The sequence below is a fragment of the Pantherophis guttatus genome, chromosome 2, assembly GCF_059756535.1.
Source record: "Pantherophis guttatus breed Tessera chromosome 2, ASM5975653v1, whole genome shotgun sequence".
Taxonomy (NCBI): Eukaryota; Metazoa; Chordata; class Lepidosauria; order Squamata; family Colubridae; genus Pantherophis; species Pantherophis guttatus.
The window spans coordinates 177,789,510-177,811,730 of NC_142064.1; positions in this window are offsets into that span (position 1 = coordinate 177,789,510).

Genomic DNA, 22,221 nt, shown 5'->3' on the forward strand with positions numbered 1-22,221 from the left:
ATACATAATTTAGTAACAAACAGCTAGCCTGAATTTTGATCAGGTTTTAAAAATGGGTACAATAGCCTCCAGACATCAAATGAGCTGACAAAACTCCCCTGCTACTCCCCCCACTTTTATTCTGAAAGTTAAAGAATTCAATTACCACTTTCTCAAATCTTCAAAGAAAATGTACAAATCAGAGGAGGAAAAGGAGGACTGCAATGCCCTAACCAATCTGGTAAGTGCAGGATCTGGGTTTACTGAACAACTGCAGGCTATTTAATCTAATTGAGGAGAATTTGGTGTTCATATGCCCAGAATAAATAAGATTTAGCAAACTCTTCTGGTTAAATCTGGCACTTCACTGCCAACGGACGACAATGCTGCAATGCCAATGTACATTTCACTCTTAGACGTTTTCTGGAAATACGATATTTGCTCACTTGAAAGTGATGTTAAAACCAAACCCAGCAGCAGATCTGAATCCAAACAATTCTGAAAATAAGCTAATACAGTTAGTTTATGAGAATTTTTTCAGGTATATGTTTTACCTACTACTGGCAATGCATTGTTTTAAAATGTGATACCTTCCCATCATTTCTCTTTAAAAAAAAAAGTTGTAATAGTCATGCTGCTCCAGAGTTCTATTTGAGGACTTCAAACAAAAAAAAGGAAGGCTTTAGAGCCAAGGTGAGGCAGTGGTTAGAATGCAGTACTGCAGACTACTTCTGCTGACTGCCAGCTGATTGCAATTTGGCAGTTCGAATCTTACCAGGCTCAAGGTTGACTCAGCCTTCCAGGCTTCCGAGGTCAGTAAAATGAGGACCCAGATTACTGGGGGCAATATGCTGACTCTGTAAATCACTTAGAGAGGGCTATAAACAGTGGTGGGCTGCAAATGTTTTAACAGCCAGTTGTCTGCCCTAATGACTGGCTGGGTGGGCATGGCTGGGTGGGTGTGTCCAACTCGATGTCATATTGAGGGGCGCTTCATCTCTCCCACCCTCTCATGACCATGGGGATGTTGCAATGATCGTAAGTGTGAAAAACGGTCATAAGTCACTTTTTTCAGTGCCCTTGCAACTTTGAATGGTCACTAAATGAACTGTTGTAAGTCAAGGATTATCTGTACAAAAATACAAAAAAGCTTCTTTGGTTGCAAAAATCTGCCCCAAATACCAGTCATTAGATTAGAAATGGGGGAATACACCCTGAAGATCAATGAGTCACAGCTGTCATGGAAAACTAAACCATTCTGTCTGAATACCTTCCTTTTCCTCAGCAATACCTGCAACCTGGAGTTACAAATCAGGCAGGTCGCCAGAGCACATTGAGGAATTAAAATAGTTAAAATAACTATCAGAAGCCAAGTTATTTTTGCTCATAAAAGTAGAACAGAGACGTTATTTAAGGTCTCCAGAAAGTGGGTGGGCATATTTGGGCTACAAAATGCCAAGCTAAAGAGACAAATTAACAAATTAACATCTTGCGTGAGGGCTAATCCCATTCTGCCTTTGTTCAGACCTTGCTGCAGGGAATTTTTTGCCTATGAATATAGCTATCTATCTCTTTATCTCTTAAGTGCTAACATCTGCTGTGGGCTATTAAGGAAGGTGGGGGCTGCTTTCTCCGTCTAAGAAAACATGTTTCTCCATTTCTCATTCAGGGAAATATATTCTTCCTTTTTAATATTTCTCAAAATATTTCATTCTTCTAGGAGAGGGGTGGGTGCTAATTTTCTACAATTGGTGCCATGTTACTATGCCATATTATCATGAGATAAAACTAAAATAAATTGGAAGGAGGATCCACTTATTATCAGTGAGCAATCATGTGCCTTGCCCACTCCAAAGCAATGCAAGAGACTCATGTCCCAAAGGTGCTTTTTCAAAAAGCAACTGGACTTTTTGGAAAAAAGCACCTTTGGGACTACCATGACTTGGATAACTGAGGAATCCCCATAGACAAGAGGCTCCTGTGCTTAGTGAACTGACAAAGCATCCAGGAGAAGAAATCATTAGGTCCATTTGCACCACTTAAAGATATCAGCTGGTCTCACTCACCTCACAAGATATCCTTAGGTAATCATCACATGCCCCCAGAAAGGGAGTAAAATAATCAGACAGAATGCTAAGCTTTCATCCTGCCTCTCAGCCATTTCTTCTATGGCTATGCCAACCCTTCTGTAAATAGCTGTTCCAGCCCTGTTGGAAGTGTACTCCAAAAAGCTTAAAACAACCCTTTAACAATCTTTAAGAAAGCCAAGCCCCAGGAATAAAAGTACCACAAAAAACTGGGGGAGGGGGGGAGACTACGGAGAAGCTCAGTCTACAGACAGAAAGTCTGGGCATAAAGCTTGCAATGTAACAAGCTTAATCCAGAGGCAGTTTCTAAAAACACTTAAAGCAGCAGGGCAATTAAGATAAGGATTAGGCTAGAAATACCGGCATACCAGAATGTTTCCTTCCTGCCTCCCTTGCAGGATTAGCCCTGTAAAGTGGGAAAAGATTTCTTCCAACAACCAGTTCTCCGAACTGCTCAGAAAGTTAACATCCGGTTCAGGAGAACTGGTGTAAATTAGTAGCAGCCCATCTCTTGCTATAAAGCACTGTGAAGCAGTATATGTCTAAATGCTATTGCTATTTATGTCAGGTTGAAGATCTGAGAAAATTACCCAGCCATTGGCTGCATTATATTAATCTCACTCCAGTTTTCATTAGTTTCAACAGTCAACACAACTGTGGGCCCATTTAGAACTGCTTCTATCTCTTCAATACTCTGATTATTAGGGGTGGCTTTCTCCTTTATCACTTTATTACTTTTGAGTGATGCCAAGACTAAAAACCTTAGTCATTCATTAGAATCACTGCCATTCCCTGTCAACATTACTTGAGTATGGAGTTTACTTGATATGACTTGCTCTTTTCTACTTAGTCCTGTAGCCCTTAAGTTAACCAGTCTATTTTAGCACTTTTAGAAGTTTTGTTGAGGAATAATCTGATTGGATTGCTATTCAGAAATGCCACAGGTAAAATACATCTTCATAACTACCATCTATTAATTGGGCAACTTCAGAGGTGGCTAAACATGCATTTCGAAGCACAATTTACACTCATGTAGTGCCACCCAATGTGTTAGGAAAAATTATGATTGGTAAGTTTCCCATCCTCACCCCCACTATCAACTGTCACCTTAATGCTTGCTTGTGCTTTACTGCTATGTGGTGACAGGCTGCCATGATCTGTGGGGAGGGGAAATGAAGGGGGACATGCTTCAGGAAATGAAAGTAACTGTTGTATCTCATTGAGATGCTGCCTCAAGATCACCCAGCTGGAAGAAGGAGAGGGCCACATACCAAACTATGCTTGGACTGACTGTTAGGAAAACATCTTGCCTGAACCTGATTGGTTACACTGGGATGGGAAATAAGACACAATTAAGGAAGGGGAAAATAGGAATTTTGCCATGAGATTTTTAGTTCTGGCTTTGTACTACATCAATCTACTTAATCTCTAATAAACTATACTCTACCTTTCTCAACAAATGGAGCCAAGGATCATTTCTATTTAGAGGTTTGAATTGTGCCAGTTCTGACACTCACTTCCAGTGGGAATAGCAACAAAGTCGGGCATATGCACCAATTTCTTCTTTTGACTTGTTCTGCATTAAATCAGTAAGGGCAGCACCAATCACCAGTCTCAGTCTTTTGGCAGAATAGCAATTGGCAATTAGGGCAGCAGAATTTGCACTGTCATGCTTTTCTGATGGCTGAAGGATTAAAGGAAAGCACTTTAATGTGGCCATCAAGTTTTGCCCTGAAGAGTACGTCTCTTTAGATAATGGATCATGTCTCTACATCATCTTTCCAGTGGATATACAGATGGTGCACTCGCCTACTAACCACCCTTTACAAGGACCCAAACTGTTATTAAAATAATGTTAAAGAGCTGCCACACATGGAAATAGAAGCTGTGTCTCAGTTTTTCATGGATCAGAATGTAAAATGATACTTTGCCTTCTCTGCTAGAAACAGATCAAGGGATTTCATGACTGGAAGCAAAGCTACATTTACAAAGCATTTCCTTTCCTTTTGTTCGTTCCCTTTTTCCTTTTTATGTTATGTCTATTGGTTTGTCAGCCTGCAAGCAGGAACTATCTTATCTTGTAATAATGTGTGATGGTACTTAGAAGAATATTAGATAAGAATGACAACAATAATACTGCAAATCTTACTAATACTTAACAAATGTAATATCAGAAAATACAATTATGTCACTATTTATAATTATCTCATATTAACATTTGAAAGATATCAGCTATTATCTCAGATAAATCTAAAAGCAAGATAAGGGGTTTTTTAAAATATAAATTACTTTTCTAAATAATGTTCAGTTGTGCAAGCAGAAAAAAGGTATGATTGGACAACAGTTAAGAAAATTACAAAAAAAAAATTCAGGTTGAGTCAATTTTGTTTTATATGAATAAAATATTTTCTGGTTTTGTTTTGCACATAGATGAAGAATGAAACCTACGTGGCCAATATTGGATAAAAGCATTATAAATAAATCAGGTTTATTAATAAATCCACAGATTATGTTCTAGATCAGATAATGCTATCTTTCTTGTCTATACTGTGATTGTCCATGTCTTTATATCTGTCCATAATTAGTAGAATTTTACATTCTAATCCATGAAAATCCAAGAGATAGCTTCTATTTCCATGTGTGGCAGCTCTTTAACATTATTTTAATACCAGTTTGGGTCCTTGTAAAGGGTGATTAGTAGGTAAATACATCATTTATATCAGCTCTCTATTTAATGCAGTTGCTGATTTCTTCAAAGGCCTTCTTTTTGCAAAGTCTATAAAGTAAAACATCTTGTTTAAAAAGCCAGATAATAGCAACAAAGGCAGTTGGGAGACATCCATGGCATGTTTTGATTTTACTTCCCTAGTGATACTGGAAGAGAAGAGGAGAGGGGAGGGGAGGGGAGGGGAGGGGAAGAGGAGAGGAGAGGAGAGGAGAGGAGAGGAGAAGAGAAGAGAAGAGAAGAGAAGAGAAGAGAAGAGAAGAGAAGAGAAGAGAAGAGAAGAGAAGAGAAGAGAAGAGAAGAGAAGAGAAGAGAAGGTTTGCATTATAATATTTCTTTCTCATTCCTTTCTCTTTATGGAGAGATTAACAATCTGAAGTGTTTGGGTCTCTACATTTGATCATACATTATGATCACATGGATAAATAGCAAATAGATTCCTTCAAATCATCAAAACAGTTCAAAACATCAGCAGAATTGTTGTTGTTGTTAGTTGTGAAGTTATGTCCAACTCATCGTGACCCCATGGACAACTTTCCTCCAGGCTTTCCTGTCCTCTACCATCCCCCAGAGACCATTTAAGCTCACACCGACTGCTTCAGTGACTCCATCCATCCATCTCATTCTCTGCTGTCCCATTCTTCTTTTGCCCTCAATAGTTCCCAGCATTAGGCTCTTCTCCAGTGAGTCCTTCCTTCTCATTAAGTGGCCAAAGTATTTGAGTTTCATCTTCAGGATCTGGCCTTCTAGAGAACAGCCAGGATTGATCTCCTCTAGGACTGATTAGTTTGATTGCCTTGCAGTCCAAGGGACTCGCAGAAGTCTTTTCCAGCACCATAGTTCAAAGGCCTCAATTCTTTGGTGCTCAGCCTTCCTTACGGTTCAACTTTCACAACCATACATTGTAACTGGGAAAACCATAGCCTTGACTATATGCACTTTTGTTGGCAGGGTGATGCTTTTTACTATGCTGTCTAACTTTGCCATAGCTTTCCTCCCCAGGAGCAAGTGTCTTTTAATTTCTTGGCTGTAGTACCCATGTGTGGTGATCTTGGAGCCCAGAAAAATAAAATCTGTCACTATCTCCATTTCTTCCCCATCTATTTGCCAGGAATTGAGAGGGCCAGATGCCATGATCTTAGTTTTTTTTAATGTTGAGTTTCAAGCCAACTTTTGCACTCTCCTCCTTCACCTGCATCAAAAGGTTCCTGGCAATCTTAATTCCAATTTGTGATTCGTCTAGCCCCACCTTTCTCATGATGTGTTCTGCATATAAGTTAAATAGGCAGGGCAACAATATACAGCCTTGCCAAACTCCTTTCTCAATTTTGAACCAATCAGTGGTTCCATGTCCAATTCTCACTGTTGCTTCTTGACCTGCATGTAGGTTTCTCAAGAGACAAATAAGATGGTCTGGTACTCCCATCTCTTTAAGAACTTGCCACAATTTGTTGTGATCCACACAGGCTTTAGCATAGGCTTTAGCATAGTCAATGAAGCAGAAGTAGATGTTTTTCTGGAACTCCCTAACTTTCTCCATGATCCAGCGTATGTTCCTCTGCCTCTTCGAAATCCTGCCTATCCTTCTGGTAGTTCTCAGTCCACATACTGCTGGAGCCTAGCTTGTAGGATTTTGAGCGTAACTTTGCTAGCATGTGAAATGAGTGCATTTCACATGCTAGCAGTAGTTTGAGCATTCTTTGGCATTGCCCTTCTTTGGAATTAGAATGTAAACTGACCTTTTCTAATCCTGTGGCTACTGTTGACTTTTCCAAATTTGCTGGCATATTGAGTATAACACTTTTACTGCATCATCTCTATGTTCTCATAGACTCCGACCTCTCATCTCTTGATTGGCAAATTCTATTCTCTGGCTCTGCCAAAGACCATTATAACATTGTCTTGCTCAAAATCAATAGAGTTATTAAACTATATGTACCACTAATCACCACCAAAACCAGGAAAAACAAATTACCCATATCAATAAGAAAGCTTCAATCAAAAAAAAAAAAATCCCTCTGGCAAAAAACCAAAACTGGCTATGTAGCTAACTTTAAAAGCCACTACAAAAATATATGCCACCAAATAAAGACTGAAAGCACCAATTACCACACCAAACAGGAAGAGAACCTCCTGCACACGAGTACCAACCTTGCCTTCTATAATTTTGTAAACAACAAACTTAAAGACTTGAGATCCATCCCACCCCTAAAAGGACCTAAGGTAAAGAATGAAATGATGAAGCAGTTAAAGCCAACCTCTTCAACACATTCTTTGGCTCAGTCTTTGTAAACAGCAATGGCTCATTCCCAACATTCTCTAGTTGTACCACAAATAACTACAGTGATCTAACACAAATAGATGTCACAGAAGATAACATTGAAAAGGCACTACGCAGACTAAAACCATCTCTATCTATCGGACCTAATGGACTATGTGCATACTTCTTAAAAAAGCTTTCCTCTGCTATAGCAGAACCCCTGAGCATAATCTTTGAAAAATCCTTCAGGACCAGCTCCCTACCCAACCTATGATCACTAGCCACGGTCATCCCTATCTTCAAAAAAGGAGACCCCAGCCTAGTTGAAAATTACAGACCAATCTCTTTATGCTGCATCACCTGCAAAATCATGGAATCAATCAGTAACCAATCGATTGCCCTCCACCTAGAAACAAACAACCTACTCTCTAATAAACAATTTGGTTTCAGAAAAAAAAAATCCTGTAATCTACAACTTCTACACTGCCAAAACATATGGACTACAAATCTCGATCAGGGCAAAGCAATAGACACAATTTACATAGACTTCTGTAAAGCCTTTGTTTCAGTGGTACATAACAAACTACTTCTAAAACTAAAATCCTATAGCATCTCCGGATCCCTACATAATTGGATATCTGCATTCCTGTCAAACAGACAACAAGTGGTCAAAATAGGGAATGCCCTATCTAGTCCTGCACCTTTTAATAGTGCTGTCCCCAAGGCAGTGTTCTAGGACCAACACTCTTCATACTATACATAAATAAATAACCTTTGTGATCATATTATAAGCAACTGTGTTCTCTTTGCCGATGATGTAAAAGTATTTAACACCACCGACAATGCTGCTACCCTTCAAAAAGACCTTGACTTTGTGTTGGACATGGTCAAACAATTGGCAACTCCAAATCTCAACCAACAAATGCTCTGTCTTACACATTGGCAAAAAGAATCAGAACACAAAATACAAGCTGAGTGGACACGACCTTGTGGATGACCCTCACTCTATCAAGGACCTTGGAGTACTCATATCTAATGATCTAAGTGCCAAAGCCCACTGTAACAATATTACTAAAAAGGCAATAAGAATTGTAAACTTAATCTTGCGTAGCTTCTTCTCCGGTAATATCACACTACTAACCAGAGCATACAAAACATTTGCTAGACCAATTCTCGAATACAGTTCATCTGTCTGAAACCCGCACCACCTATCAAACATTAATACAATCAAATGTGTCCAGAGATATTTCACAAGAAGAGTCCTCTACTCCTCTGTTCGCAACAAAATACCTTATGCCACCAGACTTGAAATTATGGGCCTAGAAAACTTAGAACTATACCGTCTTCGGTATGACCCAAGCGTAGCTCATAAAATTATCTGCTACAATGTCCTACCTGTCAATGACTATTTCAGCTTCAACCACAACAATACACGAGCACACAATAGATACAAACTTAAAGTGAACCGCTCCAAACTCGATTGCAGAAAATATGACTTCAGCAACAGAGTGGTCAATGCCTCAAATAACTACCTGACTTTGTGGTTTCATCCCAAAACCCCCTAAATTTTAACCTAAGACTGTCTACTGTTGACCTCACCCCATTCCTAAGAGGTCTGTAAGGGGTGTGCATAAGAGCATCAGCATGCCTACCGTCCCTGTCCTAATGTTTCCTCTGTTTGTATCTATTTTATGTATTCAATTCATGCTTATACTTATATATATTACCTAATATGTTCTTGATGAATAAATAAATAAATAAATAAATAAAATATTGTTTAGGATTTTGAATAGCTCAGCTGGAATACTGTTATCTCCACTAGCTTTCTTGTTACTCAGATTTCCTAAGGCCCATTTGACTTCGCATTCTAGGATGTCTGGCTCAAACTCAGTGGCCACCCCATCGTGGTTATCAGGGATGTTAAACCCCTTCTTGTACAGTTCTTCTGTGTAATTTTGCCACCTCTTCTTAATCTCTTCTGCCTCTGTTAGGTCCCTGCCATTTTGGTCCTTTATCATGCCCATCTTTGCATGAAACATTCCCTTCATATCTCCAATTTTCTTGAAGAGATCTCTGGTCCTCTCTATTCTATTGTTTTCTTCTATCTTTGCACTGTTCATTTAAGAAGGTGTTCTTATCTCTTCTAGCTATTCTTTTTTTTTTTCATTAGTTAGCTTTATTTTTCCTCATTGACTACTTTTTGCTTGCAGATAATTGTGTTTCCTTAGATATTTACATTCCAATTTCATGTCATGCTACAACATGTGAGCATTGTGCTTAATGCAGCAATTTTTTTTATTTTTAAAGTAGCAGAAATTGTAAACAAAACTATGAAAGACACAATCTAGCTCAGCAAAGAAGAAAACTGTAATGGGATCAAGATTTCAGTTACACAAAAGTTGAGGTTATTTTTATTTTACTTTAGGAATTGTAGTTTCTGAAAAGGATGATAAATATGCCTTTCTTAGCTTGGTATGCCTTTGAAGAAGGATGACTGGTCCTACCTCTTTTGAAAATTGGTATTTCCTTGCCCCAATCAGTAGTAGCCATGTGATCATAATATAACATTTTCCCATGGAATTATCTTTATAATACTTAAAATATGTAGTTTATTGTTTAACCCTGTTGCTTCTTTATTTCCATTTCTGCTCACAATCCTTTCTTCCAAATGGCTCTGCTGCCTCTTCAGACAACTTTATTTTGTAAATTCCATATTAAAATGAATATAGTACTGCCATAACACTTGTGTGTCAGAATATCAATGTTCAATTCATACTTGCTCATACCCAGTACCAGAATTGTTAGTTTGTATTTCAATGTCACTGAATATTTAGATAGGATATTGCAGAAGTGTAGGTATGATGAGTAGGGCATGAAGCAGGAGTTTTTGAGAAGACCATACTTTCGATATACTGAAAATTGAGAAACAATATGCCTTGGAGAAAGAGAGAGAGAGGGGGGGGAGGGAGGGGGGAGGGAGGGCGGGAGGGAGGGAGGGAGAGAGAGAGAGAGAGAGAGAGAGAGAGAGAGAGAGAGAGAGAGAGAGAGAGAGAGAGAGAGAGAGAATATGAACCTGATATATAGCCTTGACAATTGGCAATTAACTGACTGTCAATTATAGAAAAGGCATACTGCAGATCCCATCAGCCAAAGAATGTTGGTTGGTGGGAACCAAAAGGCAAGCCTTTTCTGCAGTGGCCCCTACTCTATGGAACATTCTCTCTTTGAAGTTTAGAATGACTCCAACTCCAACCCTTTTAGCTTTCCATAAAACTCTAAAAACATGATGATGTTCCCGAGTCTGGGCCATCACACACACTAAGGACCCCGCCTCTTGTCAATGTTGTTACAGATATCTTGCCCTTGTACATACTTCAAATTTTATCTTTTAATGTTCTCTGCTGTTTTTAATGTTTTTTGTTTATTGTTTTATGATGTTTCTTAAATTTTTAATAGTAATATATGTTTTAAATTGTAAGCCACTCAGAGTCATTTACTGAGATAGGAAGCTATAGAAATCAAACAAAACAAATAACATTATATACCATTCAACTGGAGAAGTAATAAGGGGGGAAATAAAATGTCCTTAAAAATAACATATGAGATAACTATTAAGCATTTACGTAGAAAAGTATTTAAGAGAGAATTTTAGGTCTATATTATGTTAAAAGCTAAGCTATAATAACTCAGATACAGTTGATAGAACATGAGGGCTAGAGGACTTAGAATAGATATTTGAAGGGAAAAATATGCTTAAAGGAGTTTGAAGTAAAATATGCTCGCAACTTCTTATATAAAAATAATCTTTTCTCCAGATGTTACCTTTGTGTCCTTTCTGTTTTTGGATTCAGAATGCTGCATAATCCTAGTATAACAATGATGAGACATTTCAGAAGTGGTATCAACTTTGTTGTAGCATCATTGATTTTATTCAGATTATAAATATTCAACCCAAACCTATAATTTTAGCTTGAATGTACCTCATGTCATTAAAAATAATAATAAAATGATGATAGTTCTGACTGAGGGTACACAGTAGGGGCTTTTATAGATTTCAAAACTAAACTTTACTGCTTTATCAAGCAAATAAAAACCAAAGTGCAAAAATGACCCCAGAAGACTTTTTTTAAAACCATACTGTAGTTGAATTACGCCAATTGATTTCATAATTACAACAATTTTAAAAGAATATTTGATCTCATATGAACTATATTTTCTTAATGTTATAGGAGGAAACATGAGGCATTGATGTATGGCATGTGCAAATCCATATATGAACATGCATCAACAATATATAACATCAGCATAACTAAGGAACCATTGGGGCACAATGATTAAAAAGCAGTGTTGCAGGTTAACTCTACCCATTGCCATTGATCCCAACCAATCAAGGTTGACTCAGCCTTCCATCCTTTTGAAGTAACTAAAATGAAGACCCAGATTGCTGGGGCAATACGTTGAGTCTGTAAAACACTTAAAGAGGGCTGTAAAGCATTATGAAGTGTTATATAAGTCTAAGTGCTATTGCTTTTGCTAATAAACAGCATAATTCTGGAAATGAAAAGGCATTCCAAGTACTTTTTGTTTCATGAAACTTTACACTAGAGTTCTTAAAGTTTCCAGAGGAAAGAAGGGAAGGAGAGAGGGAGGGAGGGAGGAAGGAGGGACGGAGGGTAATGTGATCACACTTCATGTTATTCCTTAAACACAATGAACAGTGGCCTTGAATGAGAGAAATGTTAATTTTTATCTGTACTTCTGAAAAAAAAATTGTCTTAGAATTTTGAAAATAAGATAATTATTGAATTGAACATACATTTATTTAATTGAAAAAGAGTAATATTCCTTCCCAATATCTAATTTGGCTCTTATAATTGTGTGCCACTAAGTATAAGATGAGCAAGATAATTTGTGCATTAGAAGTAACATTGCAGTAATGTTCTTAAGTGGCATATTAGAATTCGTTGTTATCATAATTCATGAAGAACCTTAAATTCAAACGTACATTTTCCTTCTCGTGATAAATGAGTTGACATAAATCAATTATTTAATTTATGTCAGTTCAATTCTTGTCAAGAAGCAGTGTGTGATGGAATGTGTAGCTGAAGAAGGGGTGTAGGGGAAAATGGGTGGCATACAAGTTTAATAAATAAATAAATAAATAAAACATTGGCAGTAGCAACACGGCTTCCCAGGAAGGAAGCAACACATTCCAGAAAAAAGGCCAATGCAAGAAACTGTACCATCCTGAACTGGATGGGACTGGGAGAAAATGGTTCAGGGTAGTCACACCCTAGAATCTCCCAGAATATATCTATTAGATTAAAAGCTTGTAGTTTTAATCTGGCAAGATTCTGTCTATTAGGTGTAAGCAAATAATGAGCTTCACTTGATTAGATCTCACTAACATCTTTGGGCATAGACCTGAATAGAGCCAGCAGCTTTTGTTGTTGTTGTTATAAAAAAATTGCCTAGATTGCATAAATAGGTAGTTCTTGATTTAAGACCATTCATCCAGTGATAATTCAAAATTATAATGGTGCTGAATGAAGGGATTTACAATCCATGCCTGAAGTTATGGATCAAAATTTGGGGGCTGGGAGCCCATCCTCACTTATAATGTAGGAGTACTACAACTCTCTCTACAGATCTATCTCCCCTAATCTATGCCCTTTTGGCCATCCTGCCAAGCAGACCTGTCAGCAGGACCACATAGGGCTGGGCTTGAAATAAAGGACCAGGACCTTTAGCAGCCTTAGCCAGGTCTCAATTTCAAGCCCCCAGACTTCAATTTCAGCCCCAGTGCCCCACTGCCACTGAAAAATACCCAATTCTCCACACTGCAATCAGCTATGCCAGCACCATTCTACACAGTCCAACTGCCAGGTGCTGCTCACCTTCAGCCATTTTTCTCTTCCAGCTGACAGGCGTATGCAGTTTACCTTAGGAAGCTCCTTGCTGTGCAGGCCTTCTTACCAAGGCTACCTCATGCCATTCTCTTAGTTGGCAACTAATTGTCATGATAGTTTGGAAATCTCATTAGACAAATTGAGTATGCCATTCCTTCTCCAAATGATATGTGGAATGAAGCTTCTGAAATATTGTGAGAATAGGATGCTTACATTGATACTTGACAGGATACTTAGGGCCACCCGAGGCTGCTAAGTTTTTACACTAAATGCAGCAACTCTACCCCAACTCAATAGCAACCCATGCCTCCATGCTCCTTAACTGGGACTGTCTTCTTAACAACCCATTGTATTGCTTAGAAGCTACAATCAGAAGTGCAAGGAAGAATAGTCATGGAGCAAAGCAAGGTGACTAAAATTCTGGTCCCAGTTCTGGTCATAAGTCAAAGACCACCTCTAAAACTATATGAGAATTTGACTACAGAATAGCTTTGCTGATCTTCAATGATAGAAGCAGATTGTAGTAAAGAGAAGATACCAATCTTCTGTATAATAACCCATTACAGCCAATAGTCCCAATAAGAGGGGGTCAACCTAATCTCCAAAGCATCTGAAAGCATGACAAGAAGCAATGGATGGAAACTAATCAAGGAAAGAACCAACCTAGAAATAAGGAGAAATTTCCTCACAGTGAGAGCACTTAACCAGTGGAACAACTTGTCTTTAGGGGTTGTGGGTGCTCTGTCACTGGAGGATTTTGGGGAGAGATTGGACAGCCATTTGTTCAGAATGGTGTGGGGTCTTCTGCTTGAGCAGGGTGCCTGGAGGACCTCCAAGATCCCTTCCAACTCTGTTCTGTTAATTTTGGCAGAAAATGTATATTGTATATTCTGTTCAAATGGCAAGCTTCCCAAGTTACTGCTAAGCCTATTCCAACTAACAGACACATTTTAATTTCATTTTCTAAAATGATATTTCCATTCTTTTAAGTTAGTTGAATCTTGTACACTTAGTTATGCTTACCAAACAATATTAAAGAGAATGGAACATAAGTTTCAAGTAAACATGGATTATCATAAATATTGATTTCCCAGCATCTATTTCTGAAATATTAATTTTATCATTACCTGATAGAATTAAAAATCTTGTATAAATGACGTGTATAAATGACTTGTGTAAAGTCATTCGTTAAAAACTGTATTTTTATATCACTGAAATTTAAAGAACCATAAGTACATGGTAGTATACTGCAAGGGGTGTTTTTTTATGGATACATAGTTTTTCATGGATACAGACAGCTGTCAAGATAAAGTGGAAGAGAACAAAAACTCCTTTTCAGTCATGGTTTTCATTTCTGAACAATATTTATAATTGGTGAAAGGCTTTACATCAAATGACAGAGCAACAATAAAACCCAATACACAATATCACAATCCAAAACTCATGGCATACAAACAGTTCAAAGCAGAATTTCCACAATAGTGGAAATAGCTATTTCCACAGTAGTGATTGATACTGTCTTCCAACATCATTCAGAAAAATCAACATGCTCCTTTATCAGTAACGAAGACAGAGCTTACATCACTACAGCAATGGCTGACTAGCACTCTAAAATGTTATAAATTGCTAGTGCAGAAATTTCCTATAATGCCCAGCAATACTAGCTAACCAATTTGAATTTTAAACTCATAAAAACATACATATATTGCAAGCATTCTATCCCTGTTCAGCTAATACAACCATACATAATTATAAGGTATCGTTAAAAAAATAGTGTAGGAAACAGATTTCTAAAAACAAAGCAGGTTATACCTAGTACTTTTGTGAGTCATGAAGAACTCTTTTGTAAATAACCATATTTTGTGTAAATTAATTTGTCTACCTTTCAATCACTATGTTGGCAACATAGAGTGGGCAGCTATATTAAATCTAAATAGTAATAATAATAGAAAGACTCAGTATGTGGATAAAAATGCCAAATCTAGCCTAAACATCTGGCTGACTATGCGACCAACCATAATTTATTATTATTATTATTATCATTATTGCACAGTTTACCCACGTCTGATATACACGATAAGAGCTTGGAAATCATTGGTTAGAAAAAATAAAAATGCAGAATTTGGAGATCCTTGAATATTGGGGGGGAAAAATAGATATTTCAATTTTGACAGACCAAGTTAGGGCACCTAGTTATATATACTGTTACAATTGAGCTATAAATCAAAAGACAATCCTGTTTATAAATTCTGATCTCAAAGTTTAATTTAATAGGCACACTCCAACCACTATTGCTTATTTCACACTTCAATAAGTAAAGATGCATTAATAATCAAAACTTTGTAGTGTAATTAATGCAAGCTTTAGGCTTCTGACAACAAAATGACTGCATTTTTATATATTTGTTGGGTAGGGGGACCAAAAAAAGCTTACATTTGCTTATTTTCTTTTTCTAGTTGTAAACAGTACACATATTATGTGTGGCTAAAAAATACAAAGAAAACCACAAATCTCTTTTCTATATATGGTAATCAATAAATATATATTATATAAAGTGGCAAATTATATAAAGCTCCAGATAAACTGTCAGCTCATTCATGCTAGTTCCAATTTAATAATGTCTGTTTGTTTTCTTTTTTTCTTTTTTAACTATGCAGTGGTTTACATTCTGCTATTGAAGACTAACCTCTTAGCTTCTTTCAGACTCACACAGATTTTTTTAAAAAAATTCTGCCTTCATTATTTTTATAAATAACTTATAAATAAGTCAAGCAGGCAACTATACCTAATACTCCTTTCTCTTATTTTCCTCTTATTATTATTTTCCTTCTTCTTACTCTCTTCTTATTTTCCGCACAACAACACTGTGAAATAAGATGGGCTGAGACAGAGTGACTGACCCAAGATCACCAAGCTGGCTTTCGTACCTAAGATAGGACTAGAATTCACAGTCTCCTGGTTTCTAGCCTGGTCTCTCTCTCTCTCTCTCTCTCTCTCTCTCTCTCTCCCTCCCTCCCTCCCTCCCTCCCTCCCTGTGTGTGTGTGTATGTGTGTGTGTGTTGTTTTGGTCAATCTAGATACTGAGAGCACAATGAAAAGTAATTTCAAAGAAAAAGAAAATAGGAGGCATCTAAAGAAATCAGAATAGCAGTGGTAAAATGAGGAATAAGCCACCTAGGTCTATGCAGAGGATCAGTCAAAGATTGAGTATTCAAAACTTATATTTGTGAAAAATATTAAGAATATGGAGAAAGGTCAAGATGTCCAAGAAGAAATACAAGAGGCAAGGTGGCATAGAAGCAGAACTAGGAAATGGCTTCTCGTCATCTCGTCTAGGGATATTTCATGATATCATTACTCAGATAGAAGGCCTTCCCTTTCCAAACTTATCTTCTCACAAAGAATTCATAGCTAAAGTGTTCAGAAATGGTAAATTAAATTAAATTAAATTAAATTTAAAAATGCAGTAATCTTATAATAAAGAAGGAAGGGAAAACATCATGGTTTCTTCTTTTATGGTCAAGCAACTCAATATCTATTTATTATGGAAAGGGCAGCACTTTTCTCCAAACAAAATGATCCAGTAAAAAGACAAAAGACACTCCATCTTTCTGGAGTGATGCTGACTTCTCTTGAAGGATAGGTGCAGAACATAGTTTCCAAGCAGACCATTGCAAGCTACATAGGGTTGTTTTCTACAGACACATTCAATTCTTGGCTAGAGATTGAGAAAGGACTGTTTTGAAAATAAATATGCTTCATTGTTTCAAAATTTAAATGTAAGTCATATATTCTGAAAAAGCATTTTAAAATTATTTTAATACTTAAAGATCATTTTTAAATTATTATTTAATGTCCATATACAGTTTACAGTATATCAAAGGCTAATAATATTAGTTATACCTGGAGAATTAAAAAGGTGATAGTTTATTTTATTCTTGCTGTTCTTTTTTTTGTTGTTATAGGAAATGTTATATTTTGGATCAATCAGAGCATACACATTCTATAATCAATACTTAATCTCTCTCTCTCTCTCTCTCTCTCACACACCCCTCTCTCTCCTAGTCCTTCCTTATGCTACAAATGAAGGGCTGAACATTGCCATAAAGACATTTCTTTCGATACCTCTCTTATTTTACAATGCCGATTACCAGCTCTGTGTGATTTTCTTTGATAAATTGTACTGATCTGTTCAAACTGGATGAACAATGAAGTAGATATGCAATTCTTTTACATGTATAGAAAACAAACACCAATTACTATTGGTGATTGCTATTAATGGCGCAATGCTGCCTTCCTCACTGGCCTCTAATCAAAGAAATAAAGTTTCTTTTTAAGTTAATAGAATTATTGTCTTTTCTGGGTTTTTTTTTCAAATTGAAAAAGCAATATACTGGCTTAAATTGTTTTCTTAAACCCAACAGAGAAAGTAGGGTATGGTTTCTAGATGTATATAGATTGGCCCTGATCCATTTTGAATACTGAATCCAATTCAGATCATTAATCTTACTCAATTTAAAATTTTGATTTCATTGATAAAGTTGATTTGAACCTTCAATTGAAAGCATTAGTCTGCTCAGCTTCATTTTCTGAAACAATTTATAAACCCTTTTTTTTTTAAACAAAGCTTTTGTAAAACTCTCAGATCAATTTATAGGCATCTGATTTGATTATTCAGTTTGATTTTCCGGCTCAATATTTTGATTTAACTAAAAATTTAACTTCAAATTAAATCTCTAAATTGAAATGCCAAAAAGCCGTTATATACTATTATGCATGCTTCTGATATCTCAAATTGTTCTTTAACAGAATGTAACATTTTCAGAATAATTTAACTGTTATTATAAAATATTCATTGTCTAGAATATATTGAACATTGCAGCTGTTGTCAAATACTGTCCAGATAATACAGATAGCAAAATATTTGAGCATATTGGCTGATTGTTTTACTTCTAGAACAATAAAAGACACATTATATGCTCATAAGCATGAATAGGAATAGCTGCTTCTTGTATCAATATCTGTTTCTTTATTAGACAGTCTAATCAGAAGTAATCATTTCTAATGTTATTTGAATAATGTGAGAAGGCTTTATGTATATTCCATTGAAAACAACATGATTTTAACCTACACAAGAGGTTAAATTTGTTTGGATTCTGACAGATTATTTCAAAATAATGTAAGCATTCTTTCTTCACTAGTAGAAATTACAGAAAGAAGGAAGAACAGCCTTGGTACTGCATTAAAAAAAATTCATAAAGTAATTTACCGATGAAAATTGGGCAAGTTATTCAGAATACATGTTACTTAGCTGACAAATGTTGCAAGATGACCATAAATCTACCTTCATGAAAAATTGTTGCAAATGTGAAAAAGGCACCTTATTGTTATGCTTGCAGTCTAGATGATGAGCAGTTGATATCTGATTTGAATTTATAATAGTATACTTAAATTACACTGCCACCTGTCAATAGGAAATAGACTGAGCTGTATTTCCTCAAAGTTCCGTAGGGAATGTTCAGTTATAATTAACCTACCTCTGCCCTCTCTCTCCCTTTCTCTCTTTCTCTCCCTTTCTTTATCTCTCTCTCTTTCTCTCTCTCCCTCCCCTTCTCTCCCTCCCTCTCCTTCTCTCTCACTAAGGAAAAAAAACTTTGTTAGTGCAATGGATTGTTCGTGCCATTTCCCATTTTTGTAACTATCTATCATGGGAAAGTATTTGAATTTTAATCTAATATGTTTCTCTGAAATATCACAGAAGATGCTTCCTCTAATCTGCTTGGCATTGTGATCAGCTGTCCGTCTTCTGTGCGCTCAAACTAATCACAACGGTTGACTATGGAGCTGAAAGGCTTTGCTGAACTCTTAGAAAAGGCTAAGTAATATCATGCATAGATTTAAATGAGCAGAATACAGAGTGTAAAAAGAAAATAAAGAGGAGGTTCTTTACAACATCTCATTTCATTTACAAAGATTTCCAAAACAGATGAAATGGTAATAACAATGGACATCAATGTGGTCACATTCATTGGATTACAATTCTCAGCTGTTCTCCCTCCCTCTCCCTCTCTGTCTGTATGTGTGTCTGTGTGCACATTTTGGATGAAGCATTACCATTGAACTTATATTCCCACATTTGTTATCCCACATTTTTATGAATCTTGCTTCTGGAAAAAGAGAGAAAAGTTCTATCTCTGAGGAATGATGGGCGCCTTTTCTGCCCAGTTTATACTGACAATATTGTTTTAAGCATTATTTTTGTGTCTCTTATATTGCTTATAGTACTGTAGCTTATCATTGGTTTTACATTGTATTTAGACATTCCAGAATATACATATATCACTTTATTTAACATTCCAATACATTAAAAAATGGGATGCAATTTCCAAAGAAATAGGAATAGGATGTAAATTAGATCCAACTATTTTTATAAGTTTTTTTCCCTGCTAATCCAGAGCTATCCCTGAAGGGAAGTTAATATAACATTATATTAGCCAAGTGAAGCTTTTGGTTTGGCACAACCATCTGGCATTCTACTGATAAATTTGTCACTGTTCTTTGTCAAATGAATTGCAGTTTAATAATTCTGCCTGACAGGACAATCATGGATTGAATTGGGAACACATCTGTGACAATCTGAGTCTTGGGACAACTTTATTTTCTTAAAGTTCTCTTTACTGGGAAGCATTGGAAAATGTAAGGAGACTGTTAATGGAGACTGTCAGTTAAGGGCAAGTGACTCACAACAAAACTGTCTTACAACCCTTTTCTGAACCTTATTCAAATGACTTTTAATGTGATTTGTGATTTAGATTTCAGGAAGCTTGCTTTCTTCCACATGAGTTGTTGCCTTCCCACTTACAGTGACTTTTCACAGAAGCCTTTTTCATCTTCCAATAACCCCAAGCAATGTCTACTGGGAAATAATAAACAACTATCACAGGACCGCTGTCTGATTCTCTAACTCTGAAATTCTCCCCAAGGGAGCATACAGTATCTCATTGTGAATTATTCTCCTTTCCATTTAGATACAACATCAATGTTTTAGGCTGGTTTAACTAAACTGAGCTCAAGAATTGTTTTCATTCTTTCCTTTCTTCCATTTGTTCCAGATATCAATGGCTCCCACACGATTGGCCTTCTTAAAGACTGTGAAGGCCTGAAGACACAGAGGCCAGGGTGTCGATTTATTAAGGTCCTGGAATGTGTTAAAAGAATGTTTTATGTTCTTGGGTTGGATGGGCAGCCATGAAAATGTGATTAACAAAATAATCATAACTATATCAAACAGCTTATTAAATAAAAAAATATCTGGCCCTTCTAGAGGCCATTTCAGAGCATTGTAAATTATGATCATCCATTCATAATATTGCTCATATGCACTCTCAGATGAAAGCCTCATCTAATGTTTCACCTTGAACCATGAGATGGTTGGCAAATAAATTTAATAATAAATAAAAATAAATAATATTTATTAAAATATTAAATAACATTTAATATTATTATAATATATTTATATTATAATAATCATAATAATATTATAATTATTAAATAACATTTGTAATAAAATATTAATAGAATAGAATTTTTTATTGGCCAAGTATTATTGGACACACAAGGAATTTGTCTTGGTGCATATGCTCTCAGTGTACATAAAAGAAAAGATATGTTCATCAAGAACCATAAGGTACAACAGTTAATGATAGTCATAGGGTACAAATAATCAATCAGGAAACAATATCAATATAAATCATAAGGATACAAGTAACAAAATTACAGTCATACAATCATAAGTGGAAGGAGATGGGTGATGGGAACGATGAAAAGATTAATAGTAGTGCAGATTTAGTAAATAGTAAATAGTTTGACAGTGTTAATGAAGAAAAACATAACAATAGACCATTAAAAAACAAGAAGTTGGCAAGGGTAACAACTCCAAGACAGGAATGAAAGAGAAGCAAATCCACACAATCTAAAGAGAGCTTCATTCACCCTCCCCAAAGTCCTGGGTGAACAGTCAGATCTTCAAGATGATGACTATTTAGGGGATGTCACATTCCAGAGGGCAATTGCATTTTAGCATCCCAATAGATGGTATTGTTTAGTACAAGGAACCTGATGCAAAGCAACCCTGCTAGATTTATTTGGTTGTGCAGCTACTATAGGTGATCCCTTCTGTAAACTGCTTAGAGAGGGCTGTAAAGCACTGTAAAGCGGTATATAAATCCAGGTGCTATTGCTATTAATATGCTAATGATATTCAGTTATACAACTTCATCCTGAGTTCAAAGGAAAGGGCACTAGATGTCTTATTCCTTATCCAGAACAGTTAGGACAATTGTTCATGCTCTTTTCTCAATTCTTTATTCTTAAAGACAGTTGCAGTTGTTCTATATCACACCACTGTTGTGGGAGCTACACTCTTTATCAGTAGGTTTCCAAGCACAATTAAAAATTCTACTTGCCCATTTTAAAGCACCCTATAACTGGTTATCTAACCAGTGACCTTTCCCAGATTAATTCCATCTATTTGATACACATAGCTGGAGAATATCTACCACAGGAAGCATATCAGGAAGTGGAATTCTTTGTGACAGCTTGCTTCCTATGGAACAGCCCATTTTATTAAGGATCAGTATCATTCTTGTGGCCTGTACTACAGGCTGATAAATACTGCCTTTTCTAGAAAACCTTTGGAAACTATCAAGCCATTGGCATTGTTGTATTCTTTATAAAAATCTTATTTATTATTGCTATTATATGTATTTATATACTACTAAATTTCTCAACTGATGTGACCTTTAGCTGGGCAAAATGGTGCATAATAAGGCAACAAATTTTGAGAAAGATTTCTGATGCTCGCTGCCAGCAATTCAGTGGGGAAGACAAGAAGAATTTGGGAGTTGTTCTTGTTCCCTCTGGGTTTTTGTTTTGGTAACCTGTGGTCATTCTGTTTCTCTATTTAGGTATGGAAATATATGTGAAAGAATGACCTAACATGGTACAGGTTATGTAGTTATTAATATATCTAACTACTTAATCTGCTAAAACTGCAATAGCAGCGGGCTTCTGAAGGCAGTAATGATGGAGAGGGATTTGTGGGAAAGATTCTGAATGGTAGGGGTATTTTTGCAAACCTGCTGTTGGTTTCTTATGAAAGATATTTATTTGTTCACTTAACTTGAAATACTGACAGATATTGCTGCAAATTGTACAGATTTAGTTTTGACTTGTGTAGCACAGAAGCCTGAGTAATACCTA